At 43.1% G+C, this 15,646-nt stretch overlaps 1 long non-coding RNA gene across 3 annotated transcripts in view; it reads left to right on the top strand.

The window, feature by feature from the left end:
• LOC108704517 overlaps positions 1-7,884 on the top strand; it is a 48,247-nt gene extending 40,363 nt beyond the window's left edge. For 2 of the 3 annotated variants that reach the window (XR_005963307.1, XR_005963308.1), the window contains one exon: positions 110-1,200. This is a non-coding gene — a long non-coding RNA (uncharacterized LOC108704517). Of the gene's footprint in view, positions 1-109; positions 1,201-7,039 lie in introns of those variants that run through there. The other variant, XR_005963306.1, reaches the window with a different exon arrangement.
• Positions 7,885-15,646: the final 7,762 nt, after the last annotated feature.

Raw genomic sequence — 15,646 nt, forward strand, 5'->3', positions numbered from 1 at the left:
TTCTTGCTTAATTTGTTATTCCTATGCAGTTAATTAGCAAATATTGTCATATGCTAAAAGTTGATCTGATTTGCCCTGGTGTAATAACCCTTTCCATAACATATCCCAGGTATAATCTTCAATTCATTTTGACCATTTCGCTTCTGGAAAAAAATGCAAGTATATGTTAGACTGTTTATTCTGGATTACCTCATGGGATCACCGCTGCATGGAAAAGTGAGAGATATAAGCACTGCTAAGCAGAACAACATTGCAGTTCATTTTCTGACATTTTTTTGACTGTCTATAGTCGGCCAAATTTAACAGCAGGTGACGCTGTTGTCAATGTCATCATAGATATTACATTTTCAAAACTACTAATATCTTGAAAACAAGAAAAATGTAAATTACAGAAGTTTGATCTTTTCCTCTTACAAGAAAATCATCATGTCCATAGTTGTCCTTGGTGGGCAGCTAATGTTTTTTTGCTCAACTCTCTTAGGAGCTTTAAATCTAAAGACACTCCATATTATGCGGTCACTTGGTCAGCAATGACTTTCTGTTTTATGATGTGTTGTGATTCTTTTTTGCTGCTCTCCTTTCCTATAGTTATATAACAAACTATCATAGACTTCAAATTTTACAGATTTGGCTTGATCCCTAAATTGATGAAGAACACTAATACACTGGGGAAGGCATTGAATTATATTGCACCCCTGCCAGTGAACTGGTGTTTCATTGTTCTTTAAAATTTAGATGAATTGAATAATTTTTACCCCTGTACATTGTTTTACGAAAAAAATGCATCAGCCCCAGAAAAAAAATAAGTGCAGAACTGCGATTAATATTTTATTAGCTGTTATTCTTAATGCACAGCAGTTGTGGAGCTTGAAATCAAGGTGGTGGAGGAGCTTGAAATCAAGGTTATTACTTACCTTTCCCAGGAAACCCTAGTGCAGATTGTACAGTAATATATGTAAATGTTACTCTACTGCACATGCGCAAGAGGGACACCTACTAAAGATACATAAGAGGGTGACTATTATTGTTGACTCCTGTCTTTTTTTTACTGCTCATAGTGAAACTTTTTAAAATCCTTTTGCTTTTACTGTATCTGTGACTTTATCTTAGTATAGAAACACCTGATGACTACTGCAACATGGTTACATAGTTAAATCAGGTTAAATAAAGACAAAATCCATAAAGTTCAACCCCTCCAAAAGAAAACCCAGCATCCATACACCCCTCCATACTTTCAGATAACTTTTATAAACTCCTATCTATACTAACTATAGCATTAGTATCACAATAGCCTTTGTTATTATGTCTGTCCAAATATAATCCAAGCCATTCTTAAAAGCATTAACAGAATCAGCCATCACAACATCACCTGGCACTCTGGCAGTGCATTCCACAAGCTCACTGTCCTCACTGTGAAGAACTACAGTGAGCCTTGCAGACATTCCAGTATATACCATCTTTCATAATTTCAGTCTGTTCTAAACACTGCCACTAGACTATTCCGTCATTGTCACCATTCATTACCAGCTATTCAGGTCCCTTCACAGGCTTCGGTTTTATCTCAAATCAAATTCGAAATGCTCACATTCAAGGCCCATAACAATGAAGCTCCTTCCATATTTCTAAACTCTTGATTCAATGTGCCCACTATTTTTGTGCTGGACCATCATCGCCATTTCAACAAGCATTTCTCTAAATCTTATCTGGTAGGGTTGACATCTCTTCTAGTCCCACCCTTTTATGTGACCCAATTCAAATAAGAAGCTTGTTTAACCTATTGAAATGGTAAAACAGCATCATCAAGACAAGGTAAAAGCTACAATATGAAAATGAGTTTAACAAAGGTTAGTGGAATTTACAATGTTGTGACCTGCATAACAAACATAAGTAAAAGTTAAAACACGGAAACCAATCTAGTAAAGACAAGCAGAAGTTGCAGCATGGAGACTAAGGAAGCCCCAAATTCCAAGTGAAGACCAGCGTTCCTAATGAAGCCCAAAATAATATGGAAGGTTCAACATGGAACCAATATAATAAATACCAGAGGTAGGTGATACATAAAGACCTGCTTAAGCAAGAAAAGAGGAAAGAACAACATGGAGATGTCTATAATAAAGGGAAGAGGAAGGACAGAAACATAATAAATGAAATCAGCACAGTAGAACATCATCACAAAGGGAGAAAAGCAAAAGTATAACACAACATGTTGTCACAGTGTGTTTTCCAAATGTGTCTACTCGGGCAACCTGTTTGGAGGCAGGTACTGTGAAAGTCTGTGTACTGACTGGTGAGAGAGAAGGTGACTCTCTGGAGAGCTGCAGCAGAGGGGATCGGACAGAAAGATAGAAAATACCATGTCTGGGTGGAAAAATCTATATAGACCCCAAGGAATAAGGGCGCTTCATCAAATTTACCCAGAACCTTTGGGGACATAACTATTTTGCTGCACTTTTTATTTAAAAGTTGCACTGCTGATAATAAGGTACAGTGAGAATACTATTTTAAAATGATTTAGCTTTGCTTTCTCCTGTCTGCCTTCAGTCTGCCAGTACCAGCCTGAGAAAGCCCCACAATGGCTACAAAACTAAACCAAACCCAAACCTAAGACAAACTTTTAGTTTTGTTCTTCGGTTTTCTCCCACACTTCAAGAACAGGCAGTTACTTAGCTCCTGATAAAATCTACTTTACTGTGTGTGTGTGTGAATGAGATAATGTTAGACTGTAAGCTCCACTGGTACAGGGACTTATGTGAATAATGTATAAAATCTGCAAAGTGCCCTATAAAAATAAGAGATAAAATAAATAATTGAGTATAGCTTCCATTCTGATACACATTTCGTTTAGTCATTTTTTCCTGACTCGCTATATTAATGGGGTTGTTTACCTTCAAACACCTAGTTTGTTTCAGACTTCATCCGAAATAAAGACTTTTTCCAGTTGCTTTCTATTTTCTATGTGTGACTGTTTTTCTAAGATTAAAGTGTAAGTGTCATGTTTCACCTTCTAAAGCAGCTCTGGGAATTGCCGACCCTGTAAACTATTCTAAATTGATACATTTAGCTGATACATTTCTTATTGTTGTCCTGGCCGAGCAGAATCCCCGATCTTCATTAAAGGGGAACTTCGGCTTCCAAACCAAAATTTGATAAAGAGGCCCACATAACACTGAAAAACCTAATATACCCATCACAGTTACCGAATGCACTTAAAAACAAGGGAACACTGAGTATCCAGAGAGAAGTGGAATAATACATGAGCCATATGAGTTGTATGTGAGTAGCAAAACATACTGTGGGAATTTGTCTGTTTGGTCAGCCAAGTCCCCGCCATGACCGCTGGCAGCATTTTGAAGGATCAGTCTGCACTTTTATGCAACCTTTTTCAGCATGGGAAAAATAAATAATACTTAAAATACATACTAAATGTGTACATTTCCTTGTTATTTTTATTATAAACCAATAACTGTGAATTATTGGATCAGTTAACTAGAGATACTGAGCGCTGTATGAACAACCCTCTGCCGTCAACCTTAGTTGAGACTACAAAGTAGACTATAAGTAGACTTCAAATATGCAGGGGGATTATCCAAACACTGGTATTATATCTACCTTGCAAGGACCAACACTAATGATATCAATCATACTAGGCTGGAATCTGTTTCCCTCATCCCTTTGTAGGACCAGATACATTATTTTAAATCCCAAGTTCTGACGCTGTGTGAAAGCAGTGCTAGTCAGGTACTTGGCATTCCATTCAAAAGGTGGAGCCCATGTAGATACAGCTCAGAACCAGTTCCATCACAAGCAGTTACTTGTGTATATTCAGTTTTATGCACTGATCTGCATCTTTTTATTTTCTATGTTAGGGGGCACATTAATACTTTGTGCCAAAGCCCCCAAAACCACATCCTATAGACTTGCATCAGAGACATCTGCAAGCATTTGTTAAGAGATAGTTTAATGTAATTCAATGAGGGTCTGTTTTGGGCATAATGCCTTGAATATTTCCTGCTGTTTTTGTCTTTGGCTGCCAATAAAAGACTACCAACATGGCTGTTCTCGTGTCACTGTGATCTGTGATTGTTTGCAGGCATCACATTACTACCATGGCTGCAAGGTTTTTAATGGAAGTTAATTAAGCAGTTAATTAGTTCTAGAACATTAAGCTTTTTTCTCTGGTCTGGGACCAGCCAAATGTTGTGTTAGGACTTGGTGGACACTGAGCTTCTTTCATGCATTTGACAAACTATTGTTTCAGTGCCTATTCCTTTTTTTCTTCTTCTTCTATGTAATTTTTTATTCTCAGACATCAGTTCTCACGTATCAGATCCTGTATCTTTCCTTCAGCAGCTCTCTGAGCCTTATCATGTAGGTTAATGAGTTCCTAAGTGGCCCCTGTTTGGAATGAAAGGCACGCGTCTTGTTAATTGGAAAGCACCTGGAAACACTACTCTAACCATCTCTGCTTCCCGTTCCTTCTAGCCCTGGCATTCTGTTTGAAAGGGCCCCTCAAATTTATATGCTCCAGCTACCTGCTGAGAGAAGGATGGATTGCAAACAAGCGCCTCTGCTTATGTTCTCAAATTCCTCAGGAGCTTGTTTTGGCACAGATCTCTCGTCTTTGCTCTTCCCTTTCTTTCTCTCTGAGCACTGGCTTTGCAGCTACAGGCCTATAGGGACACGGTTACCTCCTACAATAGGCCGACTCATTGACTTTGTGTCATTCACCAAAACATCATAGTTAGAACGCACAAAGTAATTTTCAAAGGACACGGTTTAACCTTGGAACCTGTTCTGCCTTTTTGATTAAAGATTCAACTGATGTAAAGTATCCTTAATTGAGTCGACTTTAGGAGTTTACGGCTGACTGTTGTAAAAAGGGTTGTACTACAGTATATCATGTTGTGCAATAAAACAGTCCAATGTAATGTAATAGATACACTGCACACCCAGCGTTTACTCACTCTGCAGTAGTGGTGCTGGTTCTCCTTTGACCAGGCATGGAAGGGGCACTTTCCCTACTGCAGAAATTTGTGTGTGTGGATCCATGGACAAAAAGTTGCAGGTGCGCTAAGACAGGCCATATACAACAAATACAGGAGGGAAATAATATAATATACAGGTTGTTTGAAGGAGCCCAATGGCACAGTGCTGGAACAAGAAATGTATTTAACAGCTACCGATATGGCTGATTTTGTGAAAACAATCGATTTTTGATGTGCATGTACAGTGCCATGCTTATGGCCGGCACTACACTGTAAGCAGATGAGTGTTGGCAGACAACTACCTAGGGGTTGGTACAAAACTTCAGGCAGTGATGGAAAAGTTAAGAACATCTTATTCAAGCATCTCTCCAAAAGACAGATGGTTTTGAGCTGTAACAGATCAGCCCTCGGGGTACAGAACACATGAAACATTACGGTTCACTTGCTGGCTCTGACCTGCACCATGAGGACTTCTCTATGAGAGGCGCATAACAGCTCCTAGCTACAGCCAGTCAGTGGCCCAAAGAATTAAACCCATTGTTGCTGTTCTGATGATAGTGCTCTGTTCTTGCTCCCTGCTCTGCTGCACCTCTTTATTCCTTCCCTCTGTGAGCACCTTTGACCCACCTTTGCATTATAACAACCAGTTCAGCTCTTCCTTTATATAGAACTGGCTTCAGTCATTTCCAGTCAACTGTCTTACACTTGAAAATAAATGTGTCCCCTTGTTCCAAGGGTGTATATGATTGCATTTACAAATGAGGCGCTGTCTTATGCATTCCTCAAGTTATAATGGATTTCATTTGGCCCAGTATTCATGGTAACTGACACTAAACAATTAAAAAATATTGCTCTTTATTGATCTATTTCTTGTGATTAGTATTGGGGTTTGCTTCCATAGGGTGGGTGGAATGAAATTACTTATCCCCTGTGTTGCTGTGTAGCGGAAAGCATAAGCCCCTCCTCATAGCAAAATATATTTATATATGTTTAAAACATCTGCCAGTGGATGTTGGAATTGATGGAACATCACTCATATTACCTATTTGGGGCATTTATTATTATTATTATAATTATTATATGTATTATTATTAGTGACTGGCGAATTTATTCGCCAGGCACGAATTCGCGAAACGCCCGTGAAAATTCACGGCAAAAAAACTAAGATTAATCCTTACTGAAGCAAAACCAGCCTATAGGGTTCATTTAATGTTTACATGATTTTCTAGTAGACAAAGTATGAACATTCAAATTACGGAAAGATCCATTATCCGGAGAACCCCAGGTCCTGAGCATTCTGGATAACAGGTCCCATACTTGTACATTCTTTTAAAAAATGGCAGTTCAGCTTTAAATTTCTCTATTTTCTATTAGCTTGTTAATACTTTATAGTAGATTTGTATTTAGTTGGCCTTCCAAGTCCTACATCTTACAGCCGAGGGATATTATCCTGATATGGCATTAGAAAGACTCATTTTATCTTTCCCAGTAGCAAGTCTGATTCATAGTTGGCCGTGATCCAGAAAAGGTGCCACATTTAAAAGAGCAAGACTGCCACCTTCTGGTAAAACATACTCTGTTGTATTGCTGATATTCCACGCAAGAGGAAAATTTATTTTTGCGGAGTTGTGCTGAAAAATCCATATACGTTGTCTAATGCAGGTACCACTTGGTGAACCATTTAATGCCACAACCAGAAAACTGTTAGGCAGAAAGGTGGAAGAGCCTGACTAACTTCAGCTTCTTACTATGGCGAATGACGAGCTCTTCATGCAGTGTCCAAATAATTGCATATTTTTTACTTTTTCATACACTTTTTATAAACTTTAGCCCATCTGACACTTCTTTTTTTATAATTGTTTAATGCGGGTTACAATAATTTACAGAAATAACAAGAAATTATTTTTCTCTTATTCTGGAGATTTTTTACAATTATTGCTACCCTGCTTATTATGCTCATTGATTTTCTTCAAGATTATTTTACATTTGTTGCATTTCTATTCAATGGTGTCTTTCATTTTTTGCTTATCTGCTCCCTTTTGAACTTTTCACAGGTTCTGTCTCCATTAACAGGCGATGTGGGTGAAAGGGAAATTCTTGACATTGAAGGGAAAATGTATCCGGAGGGACTGCCTGAATCTAGAGAAGACATACAGCTTCCCCTTGAGGTCTGGGCAGCATTCCTTGGTCTAAGATCTGTTGGTTGCATTCGGGACCTCTTTGTTAATGGCAAAAGCAAAGATATCTGAAGACTGGCAGAGTTATCTGGGGCCCATGGTCTTGCTCCTTTCCATACTGTGATAGTCAAAGAGAGAGCACCTAGCCGCTATCAGAGTTCCAAGGCAGATCTGATCAGTAATCGACTCCTCTATGCCTCTCACTGGGACTTAGAGCCAAGGTCTTAACATGAATAACACAGGATTCAGAGTAATAAAGGTGCTGAAAGACAGTCTGTAGACACTTAACTGTAACCAGAGGCAGGCTACCAGAATTTGGATTGAAGTCAGCCAGGCCAAGGTCAGGATCAGGATCTGAATAAGGACAACCAGGGAAATCCAAAGAGTAGTAGAAAACAAGCCAAAATTCAAACCAGGAATCACGAAGAAACGTTCCATGTCGATCTGTAAAACGACCACCTCGTACTGGAGTGTGGGCCTTTGTGGCTATTTACGCACCGCGTGTATGAGGCAGAATGTGCGCAATCGCCCTCAGTGTGTGCACCAGAGCGTGACCAATGACAATTTATGCCCAAACAGCCTTCATTGACAAGGACAGCAAGAAATGTCTGACACATGCACCAGTACAATCTATAACTTGCATGTGTATGGCAGTCCATAGCTCCCCTGTTTATACACACTATAGTCCATGATAAAGAGCAATTACGCAGATCAATTATATATTAAATGGCCTTATTCAAATGAATGTTATGCATCACCACAATGCATAAAAGTATGAATATGCAACTTTCTCTACTTCTGCTTGGGGGACACCGGGAACCATGGGGTATAGCTGATGCCATTAGGAGGTAGGACACAACAATAAAAGAGAAACTAGCTCCTCCTTCGCTGGCTATACCCCCCAGCAGGCGGAGCTTAGACCAGTTTTTTTTGTTGTCCTCAGGAGGTCAGGACATGTCCTGCCATTCTTCATGATATTGTCTATTTTGACAGATGGAGATGTACAAGACACCTACACTGTGTAGGATGTCTCCACAAGTCATCTCCCAACATGGGACATGTGCTTGGGGTCGTTTGCCAAGCAGCTCTGACCATCCAGCTTATATACCCTGTCCTTCATGTGCAGGAAGGGTTAACTGGCCAGGACACACAAGGTACTGTGGAACCGGGAGGGGTAAGTAGATTCAGCCTTAGCCCCTTTTCCCACCACAGCTAAGAGGTCTCGCTGCGCTCAGACAGCAACTCCTGGGCAGAAGGACTAAACCTCAACCGGAGCCCTGTTTTTCTCTTATGTGAGTATGCAGCTTTTCCCCATCGGCACGGTGGCCATTGAGGGACACAGTACGGGGACCCCGGTCGGTGCACACACCTGGGGATCCACCGGCAGGGACACCACTTTCAAGGAGCCATTGTCAGAGTATTCCGACAGCGCTCCCAGACTCCTGCCACTAACCGTCATTACGCGCCAACTGGAGGCACTCTTATCCCTCCGCGCACACGTCACACGCACATTGGCGCAAACGCCATACTCTCTCTCGACGTTCACGGAACACGGTCTCCACGCTGTGCAGTGCGGTTCCATCCGGAGCAGGGACACTTAATTTGCAGCATTTCCAGACGGCACAAGCCTGCTTCAGGAGCAGGACACGCAAGGGATTTGAAAATAGCTTTTTCTCTAATTTTCAGCCTAGGCCACATAGCGAGTGCTAGTTAAGCAACCCCTTGCTGCTGTATATTCCAGTTTCACATTATTTCTGAGGGTAACAGTGAGGCCCTTTTTACCAGAGGCACCCCAGTCTCCTTTGTCAAATACTTGGCCTGTGCAAATTGTCGCAAAAGGTTGCCCTCGGGGCATAAAGAACCAATTTGTTCCAAATGTAAACCACCTGTGCCAGTGGAGGAACTCCCAGGTCCTACCCATGCCCAACTTGAGCAAGCCAGCCAGGAACCTACGGCCACTAAACAAGAATAGCCGATCCAACTAGCATTCAGCCTGCCCCCCCCAGACTGGGCAGCCCAGCTAGCCTCAGGCTTACCAAAACTAGCGTTGCCACTAGATAAAATCCTTTAGATAACCCCAGGCACAGGGGATCTAAGCGCAGGGCTCCCTCCCCATCAAATGGTGAAAATGACGATAATTCCAGGGAACACTTGCCAGCGCCCTCAGGTGGAAAGGAAAGTTTATGCCTATCTGACGGTGATCTCACAGCTCAGACCCTCAAGAAGAGGAACCTATGAAATTTTCCTCTGAAGCATGCTCTAATTGTCTCCGTGTTGGAAACTCTCAACTTACAGGAGCAACAAACCAGCGCTGACAATTCCAAGGTGCTGTTTAAGAGAAATAGTAGATCTTCTCCAACTTTTCCTACTCATTCTCAGCTAGAACAAATAATTCAACAGGAATGGAACAAACCTGACAGCTGTTTTCAACCAAACCGTAGATTCCTCGTGTTGGATCCTTTCAAGGCAGGGACTACAGAAAAGTGGACCTCACCACCCTCAGTGGATACTCCGGTTTCACGGCTTTCTAAGAACACAGCGTTGCAAGTCCCAGATGCCTCCTCTTTTAAAGACCATATGGACAAGAAAATGGACGGCCTACTTCGATCATTATTCTCAGCATCTGGTACGGCCCTATTTTAGCCACGGCGTGGGTTAGCAGAGCAGTTCAAACTTGGTCTGAATCTCTAGTTCAAGCAATTCTATCAGGAGTCCCACGTCAGGAACTCTCACAGTTAGCAGCCCAAATCAAAGAAGCAAATGAATACATATGCGAGGCGGCTCTTGATGCAACGCAAGTAGTCAGCAGAGCTTAGGCACTCTCGATAGCTGCTCGCAGATCTCTCTGGATAAAGTTTTGGTCGGCAGATTTATCATCCAAAAAATCACTGACTTCATTGCCATTCAAGGGAAAACTCCTTTTTGTCCTGGATCTTGATAAGATTATCAGTCAAGCCACAGGGGGAAAGAGTACTCTACTCTCCCAACCAAAAGCACAATCTTCCTTTCACAGAGGAAAGTTTTTTTGTCCATCACAGAGCAAAAATACAAGACACTCCCCGCCACGCCACACTACCTCTAATAGAGGACGATTCGGGAGCAATGCCAGGCCTGCCTGGCAAGGATGCAAGCCATCGACCAGAACAACGGATAAGCCCAATACCGCATGACGGGGGGCTACCGGTGAAGGGGGCATCTCTGGGGGGGGGATGTTATTGCTAGCCACCTCAGTGAATACAGGAAGTGTTAACTCAAGGCTACCACCTAGAATTCTACCTTCTTCCCCCACAACATTTTTTCATGTCAAGGTTCCCAGAAGAGCCAACAAAGCGAACTACATTCCAAGGCATACTGAATACTCAGTTCCAGGCAGGGGTCATTGCCACAGTTTCCCCAACGGAACAGTTATGGGGCTACTATTCGAATCTTTTTGTGGTTCCCAGAAAGGACGGATCGGCTCGATCTGTACTAGACCTAAAAGAGCTCAACAGATTCATACGTCCAAGAAAATTTAAAATGGAATCTCTGCGCTCCATCATTGCAGCAATGACCCCAGGACAATTTCTAGCCTCTCTAGACATTTGCCAATATTCCCTCTACATCAAAAGTATCTACGTTTTGCCGTACAAAACCACCACTACCAATTCAAGGCACTCCCCTTCAGTCTGACCTCAGCTCCACGGGTCTTCACAAAAATCATGGCTGTCGCCACAGCAGAGGTACGACAAACTGGAGTTTCCATAACCCCTTATCTCGTCGACCTGTTGATCAAGGCCCCTTCACTAGTGAAAGCAGAAGGAGCAATCCAGTTAGCCATGTGCAAGCTAAAACAATTCGGATGGACCATCAATCTGAAAAAGTCATCTTTAACACCCAGCCAGTCTATGGTGTTCCTTGGTCTACTATTTGACACGCAGGCCCAGACAGTGAGACTTGAGACCCGTATCCTCAAGAAAAAGGGGTTCTCAGACGCAGTGATCTCCACCATGCGAGCTGCACGAAAGCCGACGTCAGCCAGAGCATATTACAGGGTGTGGAATAGCTACAAACAATTGTGCCTTAAAAAAAAAGTGAACTTGAAGTGTTTTCCATGCCTAATCTTTTGGAATTTCTCCAAGAAGGAGGTGTCACTAGGCCTTTCCCTCTGTTCCCCCAGATCTCAGATTTCGGCTCTCTCTATCCTATTCCAGAGAAGGTTAGTACTCTTATCTGACGTTAAGATCTTCCTTCAGGGCATTGCACATGTAGTCCCCCCGTTTCGTAAACCAGTGGCAACATGGGATCTCTCCTTGGTCCTAAAAGCACTTCAGAAAGCACCATTTGAGCCTCTAGCAACGATATCTCCATTCACATACAGTGGTAACATGGAAAACTGTCTCCTTAATCGCCATTGCCTCAGCGAGGTGAGTTTCAGAGATCATCGCTCTTTCCTACCAAAAACCATTGTTTTAAAAAGAAATAAAACTTACCTTTAAAAAAAAACAAACCATTCCTTACCTTTCATTCCGATAGAGCAGTGCTGCTCACAGTACCCACCTTTCTACCAAAGGTGGTTTCAGCATTCCATATTAATCAGGAAATAACCATTCCCACATTCTCTCCATCCAATCCCAAGGAGGCAGCACTTAATTCCTTGGATCCAGTACGTGCACTGAAATTCTATCTGCACAGGGTTCATGATATCCAAAAAAAAAGAATCACTCTTCGTTCTCAATTCCGGACCACAAAAAGGAGCGGCTGCAACAAAGACATCCATTTCCAGATGGATCAAACAGACTGTACACAGAGCATATGTAGCACAAGGATTGACATCTCCAGACAAGATAAAGGCTCACTCCACCAGAGGGATGAGCACGACCTGGGCCTTCCGAAATCAGGCTTCAGCAGAACAACTGTGCAAAGCAGCCACGTGGACTTCTCTCCATTCCTTTGCAAAATTCTACCATTTTGATACTTTTGCAGCACGTGATACGCTTTGGCAGAAAGGTGCTTCAAGCCGCAGTGGTTTCTTCCACTTAGGGCCTTGGCCCACCCTTAAGAGGGTCCCCATGGTTCCCTGTGTCCTCCACGCAGAAGTAGAGAAAAAGAGATTTTGTGTACTCACCATAAAATCGCTTTCTCTTGCTTGGGGGACACAGCTTCCCTCCCTATATGGAGGCCCTCTGCTGTTATTCTCAGTTATAAATGTGATAAGTTTCAAGCTAATTCTTCAAGTTACTAATTTACAACCTACTTCGTTACTTCTTTGGGACAAAACTGGTCTAAGCTCCGCCTGCTGGGGGGTATAGCCAGCGAAGGAGGAGCTAGTTTCTCTTTTATTGTTGTGTCCTACCTCCTTATGGCATCAGCTATACCCCATGGTTCCCTGTGTCCCCCCCAAGCTACCAGAGAGAAAGAGATTTTACGGTGATTACACAAAAATCTCCTTTTGACAAAGTATAGTATATGGTATATAGAACAAAGTGGGTATAGAAAACCATATCTAAAGGACTATTGGTGTTAAATGTCACTCGTGTCTTTTTCATCTCTTGTTCTAGGTGTACGGTACATACCATTTTCTTGTATCCGGCAGTAGTGTGCCATGTCTCCCTCATGTCTAGGACTCTATCCCCAGGGAGAATGTTGGATCCCAGGCAGGTAAGTGGAGACATCTAATCCCAATTTGTAGGAAAACTCCTCTGTATCTTAAAGGGGAAGGAAACCTAGTCTGCGCAAACCCCACACCCCCCCTCCTGTTTTTTGCCCACCCTCCCTCCTCCCCCCTGGCCTACCCGTCCCGCTGGGCAAATGCCCCTAACTTGTTACTTACCCTTCTGCGCAGGTCCAGTCCAGGGAGTTCACAGACGACATCTTCTTCCACGCGATCTTCTTCCTGCTTTGAACGGCGTTTTGGCGCATGCGCAGTAGGATCATTTCGCCGGTACGGATCTACTGCGCATGCGCCAAAAGTCACGTGCATGCGCAGTAGATCGTACCGGCGAAATGATCCTACTGCGCATGCGCCGTTCAAAGCAGGAAGAAGATCGCGTGGAAGAAGATGTCGTCTGTGAACTCCCTGCATGGACCTGCGCGAAGGGTAAGTCACAAGTTAGGGGCATTTGCCCAGCGGGACGGGTAGGCCAGGGGGGAGGAGGGACGGTGGGCAACAAACGGGAGAGGGGTGGGGGTTTTGCGCCGACTAGGTTTATGAGGGGAAAGGCAGGGTTGGGATGGAAAGTCCCGGACCCACCAGGAATGGCTCAACTAGGGGTAAACAGGAGGGACACGTGCCTGGGTGCAGAATCCAGGGGGCGCTAGGCATGTACCTCATCTGCAGCCTACCCATGTTTGGGGACTTGTTCCACCACTGCTTCCTGGGTATGTGAATGGCAGGTGACCAGCATGTGCAGCAGGTGGGTCGTTAGTATGTACACACTCGTGTGTGCGCTGCAGGTGGGGCTGGGAGCTGGCCAGTTGGGTTGCCTAGTGCTGCTGGCCAGCTTGGCAAACAACTGCCTCCTTGGGAACTGAAGGGCCCTTCTTCTGGTGCCCGAACTCGCCCCTCTCTCCCAGCGTGCCTGACAGTTGTGCATACCTCTCTCCTTAATTTAGCACTGTTATCAGGACAGGGGAGAAGTGAGGGGATAGTCCAGATGGCGCCAATCAGAGTTTTTCTCAGTGTCCTGCTGGCCCAGTCCACCACTGGGAAAAGGTAAGCCAACTTCACCTGGAAGCCAGTTTCTCTTAAAACGTCAGTGAGCGATTTTAAAACTTTTCTTTTAGCCAGGGTTTCCTAGGATACATCTTGGAATAGCATAATTTTACTATCCTCATGCATCATGTTGTAACATAGCTTTATATAACATTTCTTCTTTAAGGGTGTAATCAAAACATCTCTAGGAGCCGTGGTGGGGGGAGCTCGACCCCACCAAATGAACCCCATAGCACATGCATACACACACACTCACACGACCCCCTACCATACATAGACCTCCCTCCCTCCTCCCCCCCAGCCTTGCTAGCCCCCCCAGGGAAATGCCCCTAACTTTTTACTTGCCCCCCGTGCAGATTCAGGCATTGCAATTCACAGCAGCCCTCTTCCGGGTCTTAATGTCTTCTTCTGGCGCTTTTGCAATTTCTGTCCATTTCAGCACATGCGCCGTTGTCACACACCGGGAAATTGCTCCAACTGCACATGCGGCACTCCGCCGGTCTCATTCTCAGATTGCCTAAGACCCGGAAGATGGCTGCCATGAACTGCGATCTCTGAATCTGCACTGAAGGGCAAGTAAAAAGTTAGGGGCATTTCCCTGGGGTGGGTGGGGCTAGGTAGGCTGGGGAGGAGGAGGGAGGGGGGTCTATGTACGGTAGGGATTTTTGTAGTTAAGGGTTGAATTCTCTTTTAACCTTTTTACTGCCAAGAACGTAGCTCCTACGTTCTTTTGAAAAAAGGCTTTAAGTGCCAAGAACGTAGGAGCTACGTTCTGTACTAAAACAGCGCTCTTTCCAAGCACAGCAAAATCAGCATGCAGAGAGGAGCGGTTAGCAGCAGAACCCCCTAGGCAATGAACATACCTGAAAAAGATCGGCAATCCTCCACTCCACGGTCGCACAGAGACGCAGTAACAGCTTCCTTGTCGCATGACAAGCAGCTCACATGTTCCAGCTCCGCCCACGCACTTCCTGCTGCAGTGACTCGGCGATCCTGAACCCTACAGCACTGAAAAAAAAGCACTGACCCCTCTTCATCTAGAGTTGGTAAGTGCCCCTTTTTATACTTATTTACAGGTATTTACAGGCATTTACATATACACAGTACACATACTAGTAAAAGTAGTTTTTTTTTGATTTTTCACACATTTGCACATATTTTTGCACATATTTACACACTCACTTACACATATGCACATATTTATACACTTTTTAGAGCTGTACATCCATGCATACACAAACACGCACTTATAGGGGTTTTTTTTTACTTTTTTTTTTTTTTAGTTCTTCATTTTCATAAGTTTCCCTTATGTTATTTCCCTAAAAACTTTAGATTTCACAGCGTGACTACTGGATCAAGCATTCTGACCACTAACCATTTTGTTGATTTTCCTAATTGTATTTGATTTTTTAACACAAATGCTTTATTGTCACATCCACAAAAGCATCACATACAGCATATGTAAAATAAATGTGGAATGGCACATACAATGACCAGCATTGAAATATTGCTACGCATTGTGAACAGTAACAGAAAACAGTAAATCTCTCATAACTAATTGTATTTGATTTTTTGTGATTTTTATTGCAGTTTTATGCCTGCATTGTTTTTCCTTATGTACTTTTTTAGCATAATTTACACTTTGATAATTTGGGGTAGAAACACATTTTTAGCAATTATGTGTTCGTCAGAATGTTTACTTTCCAAAAATATATGGTTTTGGGGGGTCTTTGTACTGTTAAGGGGTCTTACGGCACATTATATGCAGTCAGTCGAATTGACAGCCAAAAAAT

The sequence above is a fragment of the Xenopus laevis genome, chromosome 8L (genome assembly GCF_017654675.1).
Source record: "Xenopus laevis strain J_2021 chromosome 8L, Xenopus_laevis_v10.1, whole genome shotgun sequence".
Classification (NCBI taxonomy): domain Eukaryota; kingdom Metazoa; phylum Chordata; class Amphibia; order Anura; family Pipidae; genus Xenopus; species Xenopus laevis.